Below are 18672 nucleotides of genomic sequence, written 5' to 3'. Positions count from 1 at the left end.
GTATTTCCTAGAAAAAATAGTCCCGGGAAGGAGCTGGAGGAGTTGTGTGCATACCCTTGTCCCAGAGCAGGACGAGCCACTCCTGGCACTGTTCTCCCAGACCTCCTGTGATAGAATTCCCTCAGCCTGCATCTCCTGTGAGCACCTCCGTCACATCGGGGTACCACCTCTATTCATATTCTTAGCAGGAAGATTTGTATTTCAGGATAAACTGTTCCCTGTCTGCTTCTGCAGATGATTTGTAACCTTAACACCTTCTAAGCTTTGTAAATATACAAAACATTTTACAGTATAAAAATACGAATTGCACAACTTTTTTCCACGTTGCGATTTCTGTCGTGGTCTCAGCTTTCATCAGAGTGCACTCACAGCCTCTCTCAATAGCTCATAAGGGAAGTAACAAACAGGAACTGTGGGATTCTGAGATACAAACCCTGGGAAGTTTTTTAAGGACTCGAGGATGGGATCGGAACCGAACATGATCTTGATGAATTGGAGACATGAACCAAAATAAATGCAATCAAATTCTCTAGAGACAAATGCAGACACCTTAGATTGGGATTGAGGCAAGTGAAATTACCCTTGCCAGCAAAGCTGGTCTGAGAATTTTCTATCCCTTTCCTCATCTCTCATCTACTCACTTCTGCCTTAGCAGAATAAAAATATCTATTCCTTATTTGCAGAGTGTTACATCTAACCTAGTTCACTTCTCTGTTCTGGTTCAGAGCACAGCCCTATAAACAGTAACTAACATCATACCTGTGGGGGAAACGATCTGCAGTAGGGAGAAACAAATGAGCTGCCCAGACTGCAGAAGCGGAAAAACTCCATTGCTGAACTCAAGTTTCATGCACATACATTTTGAGTAAGGAGAAATCAATCCATGAATACAATAGCAAGTTCGTAGCAATGCAGCACAATCTAAACTTACTTCGGTTGAGTCAATGGTGGGATACTTTTGCAAAAATCAACAACAATAAAACAAAACAAATGAACAGCAGCCAGCAACCTAAACTTGATCTTGGAATGTAGTAACAACAGGCATGTACCAAAAGGAGATGGGAGGCCAGCAGCTTAATGCTGTGGCTTTTCTTGGTAATGCACTTTAGTAATCATGCTGGTAGCTTAGAGGGAAAGCAGGAAGAGAGGTCCGATGCCTGAAATGGGAGAAATTCTCCAGAAAAGAAGGGAAGTGAGGGAAGACAAAGCAGTCCTCCACAAGGTAAGAACAGTTTCAAAGACAGCAGCAGCAATTTGCTCTCTATCTTGCATAGGGTGAAAGAGCAAAAAATGAATACCTGATTGTGCATCAAAAAGATTTCAGCAAGGTAAGAAAAAAAAAAAGAAAAAAAGAAAGAAAACACGCACACACCACTGCCCATCGAGAGAGAAGCAAACAGGCTAGGGACAGCTGTACTGGTACAACAGCAGCAGAGAACCCCACTAAACATCTATTAAGGGCTGATCCTTGGCTCTGCTTCAGTTCAAGTGGTAGATTAAATGATCTCCTGAGGCTCCTTTAAGTCTTGCGTCCTATGATCTGTGCAATTTTTTTTAGCATCATACAACGTTGTTGCCAAAAAAAAACACAAACAAAAGTAAGTAATACTTCAGCAATGACAACGCATCTACAAGCAAGGCGACCTTATCCTGACCTCTGCTTGAAAGTGAACTTTTATAAAAGAGAGAGTAAGAATAAGAGAGACTGTAGGAACAGCTAACAGAACGATTAGAGACTTGGAAAACAGCAACGAGATTTTCATGACATGGCTTAAAAGATGAAATCTGGGGAATAAGAGCACATTAGGCAAACTGGAGGACAATTGGGTGTACTCAGAGTCTTGACTTCCGCTCGTCCAGAATTACACTTTATTGACACACATCAGATTGAAGACTAATGAGGAAAGCTGGGCAGAAGCTGCAACAGGATTTTGTTTGTTTTATTGTAATTGGTTTCCACAATAGATAATTAACTGTGAAACTCATTGCTATAAGACATGTCAGTGACTGAGAACTTATCAAGAAGAGAGAGAAAGGGAGCGGTGTTAACAAGAACATGAGATAGAATATGTATTTAGGAGGAAAGAATTGTTCCTGCTCACAAATTATATCAGACATTAGGTCCCACGGAGAGAAACGATGTAGTTTTGTAGCATGCCATTGAACATTTGCTCAATATGGACATCATCTATTCCATATGGTGCTGTTCACCATGGCTGGCAGAAAAAGTCACCAGGTAGATCTACGTTGTCTTAGCTGTAGCTGTGTCCTCAGAGCAGAAATAAAACACCTGTGTGGGTATCTATAGGCTGGAGGTTGGCACTGGCACTGCCGGGCACAAAAGAAAAGATCTTCAGATTTTAATAGTATCAGTCAGGGGCCAAACTTGAATTATATTTGGGAATTTGGCCCCTGAAGGAGAGTTAAGACAGACTGAAGTTCCCCTGACACTTGCAGCACCTAGCAGTCTCTTGCAGATGTCCCAACCAATTCAGGGCCTCACTGAAGTCCTCCGTGGAGCAGCAGAAAGAGACTAGGGTATATGATACAGAGTTAAGACCTGCTACATAAAAGCTGTGCATAAAGGCTGTTTAACAATGCCTTTTTTGCAGGACAGCTAATGACAGCATTGGAGGAACTGTGGGGGAACATTGATTTTCAAGGTTGTGTGAAAAAGAAACATATTGCTTAATGCTTAAGTACACTACCTACAATAAATCTCTCTTCATGTGAAAAAGTACACCCACCACCTGCTTCCTAACTTAGCTTTATCACCATGAAATTGAAGCAGAGATCAGCTCCATCGAGATGGGTCTTTTATGAATTGGTGGTTTGAATATGATGATAATAAGTAGCCATGTGACAGCAAAGAAGCTTCTCAATTGAATAAATATGTGTCTTAAAATTGCATCCAGCAAAACAGTGGGCAGGAAAAACAATAAGATCCCAAACCTTTCTTTCCAATACATGTATTTTATTTTTGTTTTAGGTCTTCGTGCCCCTCTAGCAAAGGTCATAAATTATTTAACTGCTGCAGCTCAGACTTCTCTTTTTTACTGTCTAATAAAATCTGAGAAACATAAATCTATTTTAGGTTCTTTTTTAAAATAATTGAGAATGGTGACAACCAAAACAGGAATTGAAGCAACAATTCAAGGCAGGGTGTCAGTGAGTTGCGAACACACCAGGAGATTTCAGCAGAAGGCTTATTAGGAGGCATTTTGCTTATTTCTGGCCAGAGATGTTTCTTTCCTTTTTTAAATTTAATAATTTATAGATCTGATGCTTGTTTTTTGTCTCCTGGCTGCATGCTTGCTATTAAACACATAAGTCAGGTGTTACATTATTATATGCTGAACTGCTTACATTTCAGCCCAATGATGGCTCAAAGAGGCAGTGATAACTCTGAGGGTATGTATCATGCTTTGGAATTATTAAAGATGGGATCAGATCATCATCTGATTTCATTGGTGCTCTTTCACCGCAAGATTTTAAATAAGTGGCAATTTCTTGGATATGGGTCAGCGATCGTTTGCCACCTGGAATTACTAACATTTAAGTTCAGCTATTGCAGAAATAAAAGGAAGAATCAAGGTCAAGGAAAATGTAGGCAAAGGTACAAAATGAGAGCAAACACGGAGAGGACAGAGGGGGAGCAGCTGGATGCTTACGGGGCGGAGGAAGGCAGATGTATGGATGGTGCTGGGTCCCAGCTGAGCTGTAGGAGGCTGGGAAGTCCTGACACCTCTCAGGGTTGTACTTGTGTACCAGTGCCAGGAGAAATGGCTGTGCCAGTCTGCCTTTATCAGCCCCACTTCGTCTCCTGGGTCCTCCTCTACACAGACATGCTTCAGGAATCTCCACAAGAATAACGCTAACTTTTCAGACCACAAACCTGCTGGAGTTTCTGCCCAACTCTCTCACCCAGTACTGATCTTTTTCATGTAAGAAAACATGAATGGTAAGAGGTTAGTTTAAGCGCACAGTAATAGATTATTTCTATACAAAAATAGATTGCCTCCTTACGGATGAATTGCTTCAGCTTCCTCATCATTTCTAGCTGAGCAACATTAATGACTCCCATACACAGCCCTACCAGATCTCTGACACTTCCACATCCCTTCTACAGGGGAGGATGCTGAATCCAGAGGTCACAGAGGGCCCTTCTTCCACTTTTTCCACCATCTTTCACAACTCTATCTGAGCTGGAAACAAGGCAAAAGGATTTTAAAGGAGCGGGTAAAAGGTTAAGTGGGACACAACTGACATGAAACCTGCCTTAAGGTAGCAGATGAGAGACATGGGCAGAATGGATGCATAGATCTGGAAGGAAGAAAAAAAAAAAGACAAAAAGACCTTTACAGCAGTGTAAAGGGGGCTGTGCCATCTAAAAAGAGTAGCATTAAAAAACAGAAATTCTATCTGTGATGGCAGGGGCTCCAAAACTGACAGAAGGTAGCTGAGGGTGGAAGGGAAAATGTACTTTGATGCCAAGATTATACTTTGTGTTAATTGCTGGGTTAGGTAATAAAAGCTCATCTGCACCCCCACAAAGGGCACAGAGATATGATGAGGGGGGAGCGCAAATCACCTGCCCCAGCTGCTCCTAGGCCATCACAGGGGCCACCAGCACATGCAAGGCCCATTTCTACAAGCCCAGAGGAGCCTATGGGGTGACAAAGTCAGATGGGAACCCAAATTATGGACTCAAGGGATGGGACCCCCTGTCCAGGCCCCCCCCCCTTGGGCTGTTCCAGGCCAGCCTCAGCCACACTGCCCAGGTGTGAAAGCCATCACGATGAGTAATGCCAGAGAACCTTTGGGCCTGAGGGCACGGGGGCCTGAGGGTATGGGGCACATTAACGGGATACCAGAGAAGAGCATTTGGAAACTGTGTGGGACTTACATTGGGTGTTTAGAGAGGAATCAAAGGCAGGGAAAAGGGGGATCTAGGTGTTCTAGGGAGGAATAACTGTGGGAAAATAGAGGAATAAGGGGATAAAAAGGACTGGTCTAGGAATCTACACTCGGCCTCGCCGCTGGTTGGACCTGCAACACAGAGCTAAAGCAGCCTTGCCTTGTTCATGCTTGTCAGATCTGGTGTGATACCCCTAATGTTAATAGTGTTTCAAGTGGGAACCTTTTGTGGAAGAGTTCATGGGCAGTTTATGCTTTGTTTTTCACATGACTTACGAAGTTTCTTAACAGCCATGGAAATGTTGTAAGTCTCAGGAAAGGCTAGTTAATGTAAAAGGGAATGCACTGATCATGTAGCAGAGTAAAAGTATCAAATCCACAAAGGACCAGGAAGAGCATAACACTCATTTGCTGTATTTCTGTTTCATAACTAAGCTCCATGAAACATGGAAAGAGGAGGAATTCCAAACCCAGACAGCAAAGGGTAGAAGAATATTCAGTTATTAAAGCTCTATTTGATAAAATACATGCACTCCTGGCAAATATAATAAATAGTGAAAGAGCTGAGAGGAGACAGACTCCATCTTGATCAGAGGCACAGGGTAGATGGGGCCTTGCAGGAGGCCAGGACTCAGGGCACACTCCATCCCCACCTCCACCATGGCTGGAGCAGCCAGGGGGGAACAAACTCACACCCCATTTCCTCTGTTTGGTTTTGAGTGAGATTGATTTCACCATCTCAATTGGATTCATTTTCACTACATGTCTCATCTGAGCTGCCCAGATCCCCTCTATACACAATGGAGAGAGAAGTGTTTCCAGAGCAGCCTACCCTATCCTAAGACTGGTACCCAAGGATGAGTACACTGCCTTCTGGAGGGTCTCTCCTCTCTCTGCAGATGGTAAAGGAGCCCAGACACCAAACTGAGCCAGTCTAACTATGATTTAGGCCACCAGAGGACTCTGTATTTCCAATTTTGCAATCAAGAACTGAATTCTTTACCGGGACAAATACTGTTCTTTAAGCTCGCCTGGTGCTGAGAGATGGCAGATAACCGGCAGGAGAATACTCTTCTGGAAATGATTTGGACAGGAAACCTTTCCATTCCTGCAGTTTGGAGTGAGTTTGGGGCCCTGAGGTGCAAGGGAGCAGCTCTCAGGACCTGGAAAGATAACTTCCCAGGGGCTGTGATACTGCTGGCAGTATCAGTAGTGGGCCACAGACAGCCACATCAAGACACCTTCCCTTCTTCCACCCTTGGAGCTGGGTGGCAGATGGAAAGACCTTCCCAGCAAAGCCATCTTGACAATCCTCAATGCTAGTGGCAAGCCCACCCTGTAACTGTGCCCACCATATTTACAGTTCCTCTTCTAAGTGTGCTTGTCTGTATTTGTGTTTTACATCTATCCATCAAATCAAACCTAATTGTTCTGTATCTATGATCTGCCATCTTCACTGTAAATTATTACAATCACTGTGTTAACTATAAATTTATTAACTATAATTTTACAGTTGTCATCCCAAATCAGTGCTGAATAAGACCAACAAAAAACTGGAGGACTAGAAAGAGGATCATTGCATGAGTATTCCTGCTGACTGCTATTTTGTCAGCCAGCTGACCATTAATCCATGCAAGAAATGCTCTAAAGATGATGTGGTGCTCACTTTCAAAGAAGAGGTCTACCTCACAAAAGCTAAGATAACATCTACAACACTTCTCCCTGGCCCTGATACTTTGCATACAGCTTTTTTGTTTAAAAAAAATCATTGTCCTAAAATTGCATCCACTGCCAGCCACTCCTTGTGAACAGATAAATTGTAGGATGAAAATCAGCCCCAAAGAAAGGCAGCTACATTTCCTCTTCTGTCAAGGGTCACTGCTTGAGGGTCAATGCAGTCATTGCCAGTGGTGTTTTAGGCTACAGACAAGCAAGGGACAGGCTCCTTTAATGACTGCCACTCTTGTTAATCTCTCCCTCTAAAAGAAGTGCTAACACAAAGCCTACTGATACCAAGAGAGCTCTTCATTAAGGATTTAAAATGAATCCCAAATTTAAGAAAGAGGTTTTCTGGCTAGAACAGCAACCATCCAAAGTAAAAAAAAAAAATACCTGACAAGGTTACAGCCCATTCTCAGTTGAACACAGCATTAGGACACTCTGATTTGCAGTGAGATGGGAGCAAAGTCCTCTGTGAGACAACACTTCCCGCTGAGGCGATCAGCTCCGGTGCAGACGCGTTCTGCAGCAGAGCGGGGGGTGGGGGGGGCGAGGCAGGCAGGGCTTTTTTCCCGGCATCGAGGCCACTTGAGGCAGCCGCGGGAGCCGCCAAGCCCCGGCAGCCCTCACGAAGGAGGCTGCCGAGCTGTAAGCGGAGCCAGGAGCGGCAGCGACGGGCCGTTTTTACGTCGGGCGTCGCCGCCATTTTGCAGCCACTCGCCGGGGCGGGTGAGTACTCCCCGAGTGTATAAAAGCGGGCCCTAGGGAGCGGCGCGAGCAAGGAGTGCCGCAACCAGGATGTGTGGGGCAGGGAGGAGCGCAGGGAGGATCCTCTCACTCTGCTTTGGGAACTCTGTCTCCTATAACGTGTAATTCACTATGGTGGGTACCCGTTGCGGTGGCTGGGCCAAGGCAGCAACCCAGAGTGAGGAGACACAGCTTCTCTGGGCTCATGGGGGCATCCAGGTGGGTCCCCTTTGGGGTGACATGGCAGTCCAGACTGGTGACTGTGGGGAGCTCTGGAATCTGGAGGCCACCCTGGGTCCTGAGGGAAGAAAGAGCTGTCATGGGTGCAGGTGTGCCCTGCTCAAGGAACTGCTTGAGCAGATGGCTGGGCTGCAGTGAGAAATTGGCAGCCTGAGGGGCTCCTGGAAGTCTCTGAGGGAGACAGACAGGAGGTGTGAATCTATCCCTACTGAAGCCCAGCAGCCCCCTCCTAAGTCCCTGCAAAGGGTAGTAGCTGATCCAGCTGCTCACCTGCGGGACAGAGGGCTGTATCCAGTTCTGGGCTCCCCGGTACAAAAAAGACAGGTCTCCTGGAAAGAGTACAGTGGAGGGCCACGAAGATGATACAGGGCCTGGAGCATCTCCCCTGGGAGAAAAGGCTGAGAGACCTGGGTCTGTTCAGCCTTGAGAAAACAAGGCTGAGAGGGGATCTTATCAATATTTACAAATACCTGAAGTGTGGGAGACAAAAGGACATGGCCAACCTCTCTTCAGTGGTTTGTGGGGAACAGGACAAGGGGCAATGGCCACGAAATGGAGCACAGGAAGTTCCGCACCAATATGAGAAAGAACTTCTTCATAGTGAGGGTGATGGAGCACTGCAACAGGCTGCCCAGGGAGGTTGTGGAGTCTCCTTCTCTGGAGATACTCAAGAGTCGTCTGGATGCCTACCTGTGCAATTTGCTCTAGGGAACCTGCTTTGGCAGGGGGGTTGGACCCGATGATCTCTGGAGGTCCCTTCCAACCCCTACAATTCTGTGATTCTTTGATTTCAGTTTTACAGCGGATTTCACTGTTTCCCCCACCAGGTGTTACCTGCTGCTCTCCAGGTGAACAACACAATGAACAGCTGCAGTCCCATGGAGTACATGGCAGCATATTGGACAGCGCTTCTGACTGCATGGGGCCAGCTGCATGTGCCCCACAGAAAGTCACTGTGATTCTTCTCATCACTTTCTAGCCCTCTATCCTTGAGCTCTTTGCCAGGAAACCCAAATATTAGCATAAAAAACTGCATCATGAGCAAAGCAAAAGTACAGCTAGCTGGTGCAGTGAGATGCCACCCCCCCAGCCTCCCCAAGACAGTCAAAACATGGGACAGATTAGCATGGTTGTCTCCTCAAGGCACAGTGATGAAGGACACTGTGGGTTATTCTGCACATCATCTTTTCCAGACAAGTCTGCAGTGAGAATAGGCAAGGGGAAGTGAGCATTATATCACCCTCCTGGTTGAGATGAGAAATTAGATATAGACTTGTCTGTCCCTCACCCCCATCCCCTGTCTCAAAGCATCTCCTACCCAGTGGCCTTCCATGCTGCCTGCCCCTTGGAACACCCTGGGACAATAACCACTCTGGTTTGGCCACCCAGGGCCATCTTACCTCCATGTGCACAAGCACCCACACATAGCTGACAGTCTCAGCCTTGCAGATCTATCTGTGCTCTTTCCCTTCTCCCCATTTGCCTGTGGGAATCTCACACCGGAGAGATCCATCTATCTCCTTCCAGCCCACCCTGCCAGCCTGACATGTACAGCTCCTGCAGCCGTGACCTCAACAGGCTAATGCATGCCCTGGCACCACTGCCAGCATCTCTATTACACACTTCCACATGCTATTATCTCAGTACTTGGTTTCAGTTTCCAAGCCAAGTGCAACCCAATTGTGTCATAGCTATCTTGCTTTCAATTCTTAAATGCACGGAAGTAGGGTAAATATTTACAACTGAGAGCTTAATCAACCACCAGAGAGATACACAGATTGCTTTCCTGGCAGAACAAGTTTGTTCACATACATCATCCTGTATTATTTCTCTTGAGTTTCCGAGTCCCAGACCCCAATTCACGACATGCTTCCTGGATTAATCTGTCTGTACCTGCACCTGTCTTTATTCTTTCTGTCTTCCTGCACAGCCTCTATGGAGTTCAGGAGCCTCAAAACGTGACCACCATCACTTGACTCAATTTTTCTGGCACATCATACAAATACAGATTCTATCCCCATCTCAGTGTCACATGAAGCTTATCCCTGAACCATCTGAGTTAAATAAGTTGACCAGTTGCACAATCAAAGTACAGTTTTTTGTTTTTTTTTTCCCTTAGAAAATGTGTTACATAAAACTGGCTGATCAAACTTTTCAGCAGAAAAATAACTAGCTCCCACAGAAGTAGAAGTGTCATCTGTGGCAGTTTGTGTGGGTCTCCAGGATGGGTAAGCCTTGCGAAGCCTTGGTTAAAACTAGGGGTCTCACGGTTTTCAAGCTCTCTTCACACTGTTTCTGAACATGCTCTGTAGAAGACTGGTCTTTCTTTACCTAGGCATGGGTCCCCAGGCACAGTAAATGAAAAGCATGTTTCACAAAGGTTCAGTAATTTGTGCTGGATGCAGAGCCTCACTGCTGACATTTCCTCACTGCTGTTTGGATGCTGCTCACTCTGCAAAATTTCCACAGGAGAAAGGAGGACTCTAGTGAAAGACTCACCAGTCCTTCCTCCACCAGGACTAATGGAGCAGTGCGTTCCAGCTGTCACGTAGGCTGCATCAGTGTCTACGTCTAACTTCTTGCATGCTGCCTAAACCTCAGCATAGCTTCTGCCCCTATTTCTTTACATGGGGAATGCCACAGTACTGCTTGGCCTCATTGCCCTGCTGAGTACTAGCTCCCTTGTTCCCTAGGCAATAACACCTTCTGCTTCATAGCTTCTTTACCAATGGCCTAATTATGCCCAGTGTTGTTAGGATGGCTTGACAGTCCTTGTACAGGGACGCCTTTCTTCAGTCTAACATTGCTGCTTACCGTTATTACTGAGTTTGTATTTCCATGTGTTCAGCAACTCAGTGGTAATAGAGTTGGTGACAGCTTTGCAGAATTAGAAAGTGAATGTCTGGCAGATGCCTTCTGTACTGCAGGCATCCTGACAGCCGGGATCAAAGGAGTTCACACTGTGGATTCTTCACTGGACATTGCTGGACACCTCCAGTCCCTGCCTGCACTGATGAGTTTCATTTTTTATGAAGGCTGTGGGCAGCTGCACAACCAGAACATTTACAGCTCTCCCTTCCACTATTCCCTTGTCCTACTTTTGAGAGAGCAAACATTGTTCGTTCTACCTTTTGTATTTATTGTTTTCCGCACAAAAGTAACTGAATCATTATGCTTGCATTTTCCCTTATCCATCTGTAAATTTACTTCCTGCATCCCTTTAGATTGAGCCTTTATCATGGTTCTGCTCTAGTGGGTGCACAAAGGGACCCAGGGTAGCCACGCTTTCCCTGCTGTTAATCCTGTGCAAGGAAAGTTCATCTGTCCTTGCTATTTGGAGGCATTTCCTTAGGGAAAGATCTGTTGCTCTGAAAAAAACTCTCTGGTAATTAGGAGTCACATGCCTCATTCATCCCAGTCGTCTCTCTTCTTCCCCACAGTGAAATTATAAAAAAAGGCTATATTGTTTGGAAATCCACCATTATCAGCCACTTACATCTGTCCACATTCCCTGCTTGTTCTTTTTGTAGGTGATACTTTGTTTTCTTCCCTGCTGTGGGTTTCATTAGGCTTAACAGCTGCCGCCATGTGCATTTCATAATGCGCTGGGAACATAAAAAAAAAAAAAGTGTTCCTAAAATTAAACTGGTTCTTCAGTAAGAAAAACATCTATAGAGACTCCAAAACCATGACTAGGAGCTGCAGGATAGAACTGGCCATTTGCAGAACGACTGCAGCATTCAGCTCCTGCAAGCTGTTGCCCCTCTCCAGCTGGATGTGAGGTCTGAGTCCTGCTGACCTGCTCCGCACACCATCACAGGGCCACGGGAGCTCACTGCTGACTGGGGAATCACTGATGCCCCCTCAAACCATGTATACTGAAGATGCCTTGCTGGAACAAATTCTCCAACTTCTTATCCGTTAATTTGACTCTCTCTTCAATGATATATTTGGAGCTAATTATTCGTGACAGCTAAACTTGAAATGATTTTCCAACTCAGCTAAGAGTGGGGAGTTGATCTTTGGTCACTGAAATATTTCCCTTAGCTAGAAAAACAGGCTTCCTTGTTTTTGATTCTCCCTTATCATCACCACCACAGTGCTTTACCTACTGTTGCTGTTGTTACTACTAAATTATTATGGATTGCTGTTAGTACCAATGAGTTGGAAATTTTTCATCTTGAGAGAGATTTTTGGCTCTCCAGATACAGATGCAAGTGGCCAGCCACAGAGTCAGCTCTGCAGGGGAGCTTGGAGGATTCTCCAGGATGCATCTAATAACAAACGGAGACAGTTAAATGGCCTTCAGGAGTCTGTTGTTGCCCTTGCTTGAGTGTAAGAAACCACCAAACATTTATAAAAATATCTCAAAGTACTTGAAGTGTCCTCCATATATTATCTATCTCAGCATTTAACCAGGAAAATAACTCCTTCTCCAAAGGAAACAGGAAAAATGTTACTTGATGTCAGATATGTCTAGACTGCCGCTATTAGATCCACCCATGGCCTTAGGGGCTCCACCAGTTACCAGCATACTGGGCTTCATCTGGCACACACAGGGGTGCAAGCACTAAACCACAACCCACTCCATCCTCCCGCTCCAGGCCCTTCCCACATGCATGTCACCTTGTTCATGCCAACCATCACTCCAGCACACTTTGTGTAAAGGGCCACGTCACAGCAGACATTCAGCTTTTCCATATATTCACCAGGCATCCAGGCTGCTGTTGGAAGGCCTTAGGAATAAACCTGTAACCAGAAGACCAAATTCAGGCCCTCCCTGCTCTTCATGATTGAGCAAAGGGCTTACGCTGTTCCAGTCCCTCCAGAACAGACGCTGGAACAGCGCAGGAAGGCTGTCCCTACCCTTTCTTTTCTGAATCCTCCCCCAGCAAGGGTTTGCAATGATTTATTCTCATTCCCTTGGCTGATATGCATTTGTCCTACCAAAGCAAGATGCATCTGGAAAGGTAGGCTGGTTCCAGAGCAGTGGGGCACTACAGGAGCAAAGTTTCCTAGACACAAAGAACTGGTCTGACAGAGGGGACACTATCCACAGCTGGCAGCCCAGAGGTTCTCCTCTAACCCTTCAGAGATGCTCCCTGAGAGCTGTACCTGCTCCCTCTGCTCCCAGAGATGCAGCCTTGCTGGCACAAAACTGTAGGCCATGAGAACAAAAACAAAGTGTCACAAGCCTTGAATATCCCTGAAAAAGAGAGAAAACATAGACATTGAGCAGTTCAAACATCTTCCTATTAGCTCACCCTACTGAAAGGCCAGTCTGTCTTCAAATGGAAACAGTGCATGTAAAAATAACAATATGGGGCAGAAACATGAAGAAAAGAAATCATGAATCAGAGGTTTGATCACACATAACTTTCCTGCCTCCACAGAACTGATGAACCACTAATCACCACAGGGCATAGCTCAGCTCAGTGCACAGCTGCACATACATTTTTATTCAGATGAATCTCACCAAAACTTAGAAAAATCAGCTGCACTGACAATGCCTTACAAACACTTGCAAGTCAGGTCAACAACCCCAACTTCAAATATTCCATCTTGGCCTGGGTTTGTTTGTTTATGCAATGTTTTATCAGCATGTTCTTCATGAAACAGAAAAAAAAAAACTTTGTGCTTTCACTTCTTCACAGGCAGCAGTCTGCAGAAGACTGAATTTAAGAAGTTCAAAATACCTTTCAATTGCTTTTCAGCTCTTCACTGAAGTCCTCAAAGGACCTCTTTAGAGACAAGAGCATACTAAGCTGGAGCAACTTCTTCACTCCATTGAATTTTGGTATTGCCCCATGTTTTGGGCAGCTGACAGATATTCTAGAAAGTAGTCCTGGATTTATTAATGGTTCTCAAAACTTGCCACTGAAAAATAATTTCCATGGTATGATCAGCATGGTAATAGATCTGAAGGTAAATGCAGGTTTTGGACCTTATTGGTTTCTAATATTCAGCTTTAAGAATCAGATTACATGTTTGTTCAATAGCAATAAACTTCCAGAGTTTTATAGACTCATAAAAACACTACAACTGCTTCCATTTATGGCCTGTATATAATTTACTTGGGTAGGTTTCCTCTCTAATGGTGCAGTGCAAGTGATTTGAGTTCTATTAGCTGGAAACAGTACATCTACATTTGCAGAACTCTCATAAATAATTCTGCCTGATGGACAGCATCCCATCCAGACTGTTGCAAGGGGAGGAAGGGTGGGCAGAGGAGTAGGGGAAAGAGAGGAGGAGGAGATGGTAGGAATAAAAAAGGGATGCTAGGACACCACAGAAATTGGGAATTCAAGGATCCTCCTTGTGCTGGTAGTATCAAAATCCCATTTTCCTTCTTAATTTGTGTGATGCTTTGAGCTTGAAATGTATTCACAGTTCATGCCAGACTGCAGGCTGAACTCATTCTGAGCCTTGCAAAGGCTCATTTGAAATGGAATCTCCCAGGACACAAAGAATTCCTGAGCACTCAGAGGTGCACTCATCTCCCAGGAAGCTTTACAGCAAGAAATGAATTGTTAGACTGACTTACAGCTAAATGAATTATTTGGTCTCAGGTACAAGAACAGGAGAGCAGTATCTCAGCTTTAAGACCCTTCAGCCATAGCAGAAGGGTCAGCCTGCAGTGGCAGAGGGAGGATGTATAACTGTGCAAACACCCAAGGCAGAGGCAATGCCATCTTTTATGTCTGTACAGCACCTAATGGTTAAATTACTGTGTCAAGATACTGATTGTAAGCAGGGCTGTCTGCCATCTATCGCTATAAATGACATTAAAGGTAATGACACTTGATTTTCACAGGAAAACAAATCAATTAAATAACATCAAGTCCTTTTTGATAGAATTATAAAACAAAGGGTTAGAAATTGTGGGTCCCATTTTTTAATGCATAACTGGAGGACACTCAAGGATAATAGAAGAACCAGTATAGAATTGCTATTATTTAGACGGTCAGCCATGTGACTCCTATATGAAGTTCAGTGGTCTGATACCACTTCTGTGACATACAGCAGAATAAAAATCCCACTGGCTTTTAGACATTGCTGTGTTGGCTCTGGCTCCAATGACTTCACAAGTTCCTTGACCTATTTAACCTAGCAAAACAATAGCTCAGGGTTGATATGATTCTTTAAAATATACTGGGTAAGTAAATAACAAGGACCAAAAGGAATATGTAAGCTAGAGAATAATAAGATTGAAGCTGTCATAAATAAATTTAGACTGTAAGGCAGAAACAAACTAAAACATCTAAGGAATTATCTCATGGAATGACTTTCCAAACAGTACAGGGAGGGCAAGGAGCATAAAGTAAAAAAAAAAAAAAAAAATAATAAAAAAAAAAATTAGGAAAGCTTGTAAAGCGGTATATGGGTCAGCCTAGAGTAATAAATGAAATGGGCAATATGAGTTCTTACATGACTCACTTGCCACTCTACTAGAGGAAAGTGGAGTATGGAAGCTCTCTTGCTTGTTGTTTTTACTTTGCTGATTGTATTTATTTGTTTCATATTTATTCTGCACTGAGCTGTCCTGACAGATATTTTTGTAACCCCACCTACTCTTTTCATAACAGTCAAGCTTGTGTAATGGAAAAAGGATTTATTTCAAAGGAATTTTATGTCAAAAATGGAATCAGACAAGGACTTGTGGACTTGTAACTATTTTGTTCAGCTTTCAGTCCTCAGGAATGCTGGCCATAGCTGTCCTGGATCGTGAAAAAGAAGTACCTGTTTGCTAATGGCAATTGTTACATGCTAGAAGGCCCTATTTTTTTCACAGCCACAAGCATGTCTTATTATCAGAAGCCAGAGGTCATTTTCTTCTTATTCTAAGCTAGCCTCACAGTGAATGGCATTAGACTCAAAGAAACCAATAAACTGATATTGGTACTGTTCTCTTTCAGCTTTATTCACTCAAGTGTATTGGATAAATGTCACATTACAGCACGATGCCATGTCAAACAGAAAAATTACTCAAAGAATCTGCAAGAGTAAAACCAATTCTTAACTTGGTTGCATCCAGCACAACCAATGCACAGTACCTGACTGAAATGTTATTGTAGAAAGTCATCTGTAATAGTTGTCATGAAGTGCTCATATTCAGCACCTATGTTGGACTTTCAGAAACAAGAAAAAAAAAAACAGAAATTTACTGCAGTATGTTTAGCTTCAAAAAGGGGCACTAAATTAAAATTCTTCTTTATTATCTCTCCTGTTTAAAGAGAGAATAAAAGAAGGTTAGAAAAGTAAAATCCTTGGGTATGGTGTAAAAACTCAAGATACCACACTGGGGCTTTGAACAAATGCATATCACTAGCCAAAAGCATTTCAGAAAGACCAAGGGAAGCCAGCATGACTAAACACAGAGGCAAAAAGAGTACTAAAAATACAAAGGGACAATCAAGGTTTAGAAAAATAAGTGCACTGCAGAAAAAATCATACAATTTTTGCAGCTGTTTTTACTATGGAAGAAGTCGAGAGACTCCAGCACAGGATCTCTCTTATATTGAAGGAGGTCATAAAGTATATCAAAAGGTATTATAAGAAATCACCAAGACCAAAGGATATTCTCCCAAGAGCACCTAAGAAACTCCACTGTGAAACTGCTGAATTAACAATTGGTGTGCAAGCTGAAATGTAAAAATGTCTCAATGTCAAGACACTTGAAGATAGCTAATGTGGTCTCATTTCTTTAAAGAGGATACCATGCTAAATTCAGAAACTACAGGCTGGTAGCACATCTGTACTAGGCTAATTGATAGAAATTGTAATAGAAAAGAGAATCCATGGATAAATAAAATATAATGGGAAAGAGTCCATGACATTTTGTAAAGGGAAATCATACTTTACAGCCTAGTATAGTTCTTTGAAGGCGTCAATAGAAAGAGGGGTAAGGTGGATCCAGCTGATAGTGTATTTTCATTTCTAAAGGTGTTTTAAAAAGTTACAAAAAAAAAAAAAATTAAGACATCGTGGAAACAGGGGGAAGGTCCTCATAAAAATTGTTTAAAGTATACAAAACGTGTTGGTAATTAAATGACCAACTTTCATAGGTGATGGTGATTCCTAGTGAAATTAACAGTGAAAAAAAAAAAACAAACAGAAATTTTGATAACAAAAGACAGAGTGTCACTGTGTCAACAAGCATGATGCAATTACCAGTGGACCTCTGTGATCCTCAACTCAAAAAGGATAAACCAGAACTTGGAAAAAAAAAAAAAAGGCAGTAAATGTGATGAAATGTTCAAAGTGATTTCTATTCACAGAACAGCTACATACACTATAATTCTTCATCCTGAAAGATATCTGGACAGGAGGAGGCAGAAGGGAGAGATGAGATAGATATCTATAAAAGCATGAGAGGAAGGGAATGGCCACCTAAGGAATAGTTTCTCAGCTATCAGATGGCAGATTCAAAACAAACAAAAGGTTTGAGGGAGGTTCTCAGTGTAACACAGAGGTACCTTGTGGAATCTGCCACAGGCAATTGTGCAAGACAGAAAGTACTTGTATTCAAAATGAGACTGGGCAGGTTCATGCTCCAATGAGGTCTGCAAAATACTCGGTACCTCTTTGGTCTCAGTAGTTCTAGAGCCACAGGTAAGGAGAGGCTTGCTCCACTCATACCTGTTCCTTAGCATCAATCGTAACCCCACTTGGAAAGTATGCACTCACCATTCAGACCATTCTGAAACACTCACATCTTTGTGTTAGGTGATTATCAGCAGCAATAGGTGCTTTTCAGAGCAGATTTATCTGTCATGACTGTCAAAATTGTCTGCAACCAGGTATTTGTACTGCTGTTATCTATTTGCTGTCTTTTGTGGGTCAAGGCTTTGGATATTACCTATTATTATCCAACCAGCTGAGGAGTTCAAGCAGTTTTGTCCACACTGGAGAGGGGGGTGCCTAGCAGTGTAAACATTTAGCAAAACTCTGAGAAAATGTCTTGCAACAGCCTTGCTGACCACACCTTTCTGCAACAGTCTCATCATCACAAAGATTCATAGAATCATAGAATCATTAAGGTTGGAAGAGACCTTCAAGATCATCTGGTCCAACCATCACCCTACTATAAATGTCACCCACTAAACCACGTCCCTAAGCACCACATCCAACCTTTCCTTGCATGGGGTTGTTGTGACCAAAGTGCAGGACCCAGCACTGAGCCATGTTGAACCTCACACCACTGGTCTCTGCTCATCGATCCAACCTGTCCAGGTCCCTCTGCAGGGACTTCCTACCCTCTGGCAGATCAACACTTCCCCCAACTTGGTGTCACCTGCAAACTTACTGAGGGTGCACTCAGTTCCCTCATCCAAGTCATCAATAAACATATTAAAGGAACTCCAGAAAGTCCTTTACAGACTTGCAGTAAAATTCTGCTTGGAGACAAATCCTCCAAATGGTTATTAGTTTAACAACATACTGTAAACCTTCATTAATGTCTTCCACAATAAGGAGGAGAAAAAGCTTTAGATCAAGACATTTGAGTCGAATTTATTTATGATGCTCTCAACTCCTCTAAGGTAAAATTACCCATACCATCTGGGAGTCCACAGAGAGTAAATGGCTACATTACATCACAGAAATCTCCATCAGCTGTGACGGACTAACTTTATTGTATGAATCTTCTACTTCAGAACTTCCTTTGGTTGCCTGCCAATTTCAGGAAGGAGTGATCTCTTCATTCATAACCTGGCTCCTGAGAATGTATGCTTTTCTCCTCCCTTCTTCTGAAGCACTGAAGGCTAGGCAGAGAGAGACACGCAAGTACATAAGGGATCACATTAAGAGTAGCATTAACATCTTTAGATTCAAGTTCAGTGTTTCTCTCTCTTAGGTTCAGGGTTAAAATCATCATCATATATGGAGCTTTTGGGAATTTTCCTTAAGATTTTAATTCTGGACACTTTTTTTTTTTCTCCTCTTTGTCCTGATCTGTAGGCTGCAGTCCAAATTTAAGGATCATATAAAAACAGTTTATAAGAGTTTCCAAGCTGCAGCAGGGGACTAATTAGCTGTGGCTTGTGTTTC

At 43.4% G+C, this 18672-nt stretch overlaps 2 long non-coding RNA genes across 10 annotated transcripts in view; one reads left to right on the top strand and one right to left on the bottom strand.

The window, feature by feature from the left end:
- LOC310883725 overlaps positions 1-17959 on the bottom strand; it is a 39949-nt gene extending 21990 nt beyond the window's left edge. Inside the window, exons 1-4 of one of the 9 annotated variants that reach the window (XR_014573687.1) lie at positions 15678-17936; positions 12739-12829; positions 11781-12372; positions 11120-11228 (exon numbers count right to left, since the gene is read on the bottom strand). This is a non-coding gene — a long non-coding RNA (uncharacterized lncRNA). Of the gene's footprint in view, positions 1-11119; positions 11229-11780 lie in introns of all 9 variants that reach the window. The other 8 variants (XR_014573686.1, XR_014573689.1, XR_014573685.1 and 5 more) reach the window with 8 other exon arrangements.
- Positions 7378-9158, top strand: LOC310883727. The gene is made up of 2 exons (XR_014573694.1): positions 7378-7518; positions 8451-9158. It is a non-coding gene; the product is annotated as an uncharacterized lncRNA (long non-coding RNA).
- Positions 17960-18672: the final 713 nt, after the last annotated feature.

Source organism: Anser anser (genome assembly GCF_964211835.1).
Source record: "Anser anser genome assembly, chromosome: 18".
Taxonomy (NCBI): domain Eukaryota; kingdom Metazoa; phylum Chordata; class Aves; order Anseriformes; family Anatidae; genus Anser; species Anser anser.
The sequence above is the reverse complement of the archived record's forward strand: the minus strand, read 5'-3'. Positions and strand labels throughout refer to the sequence as shown.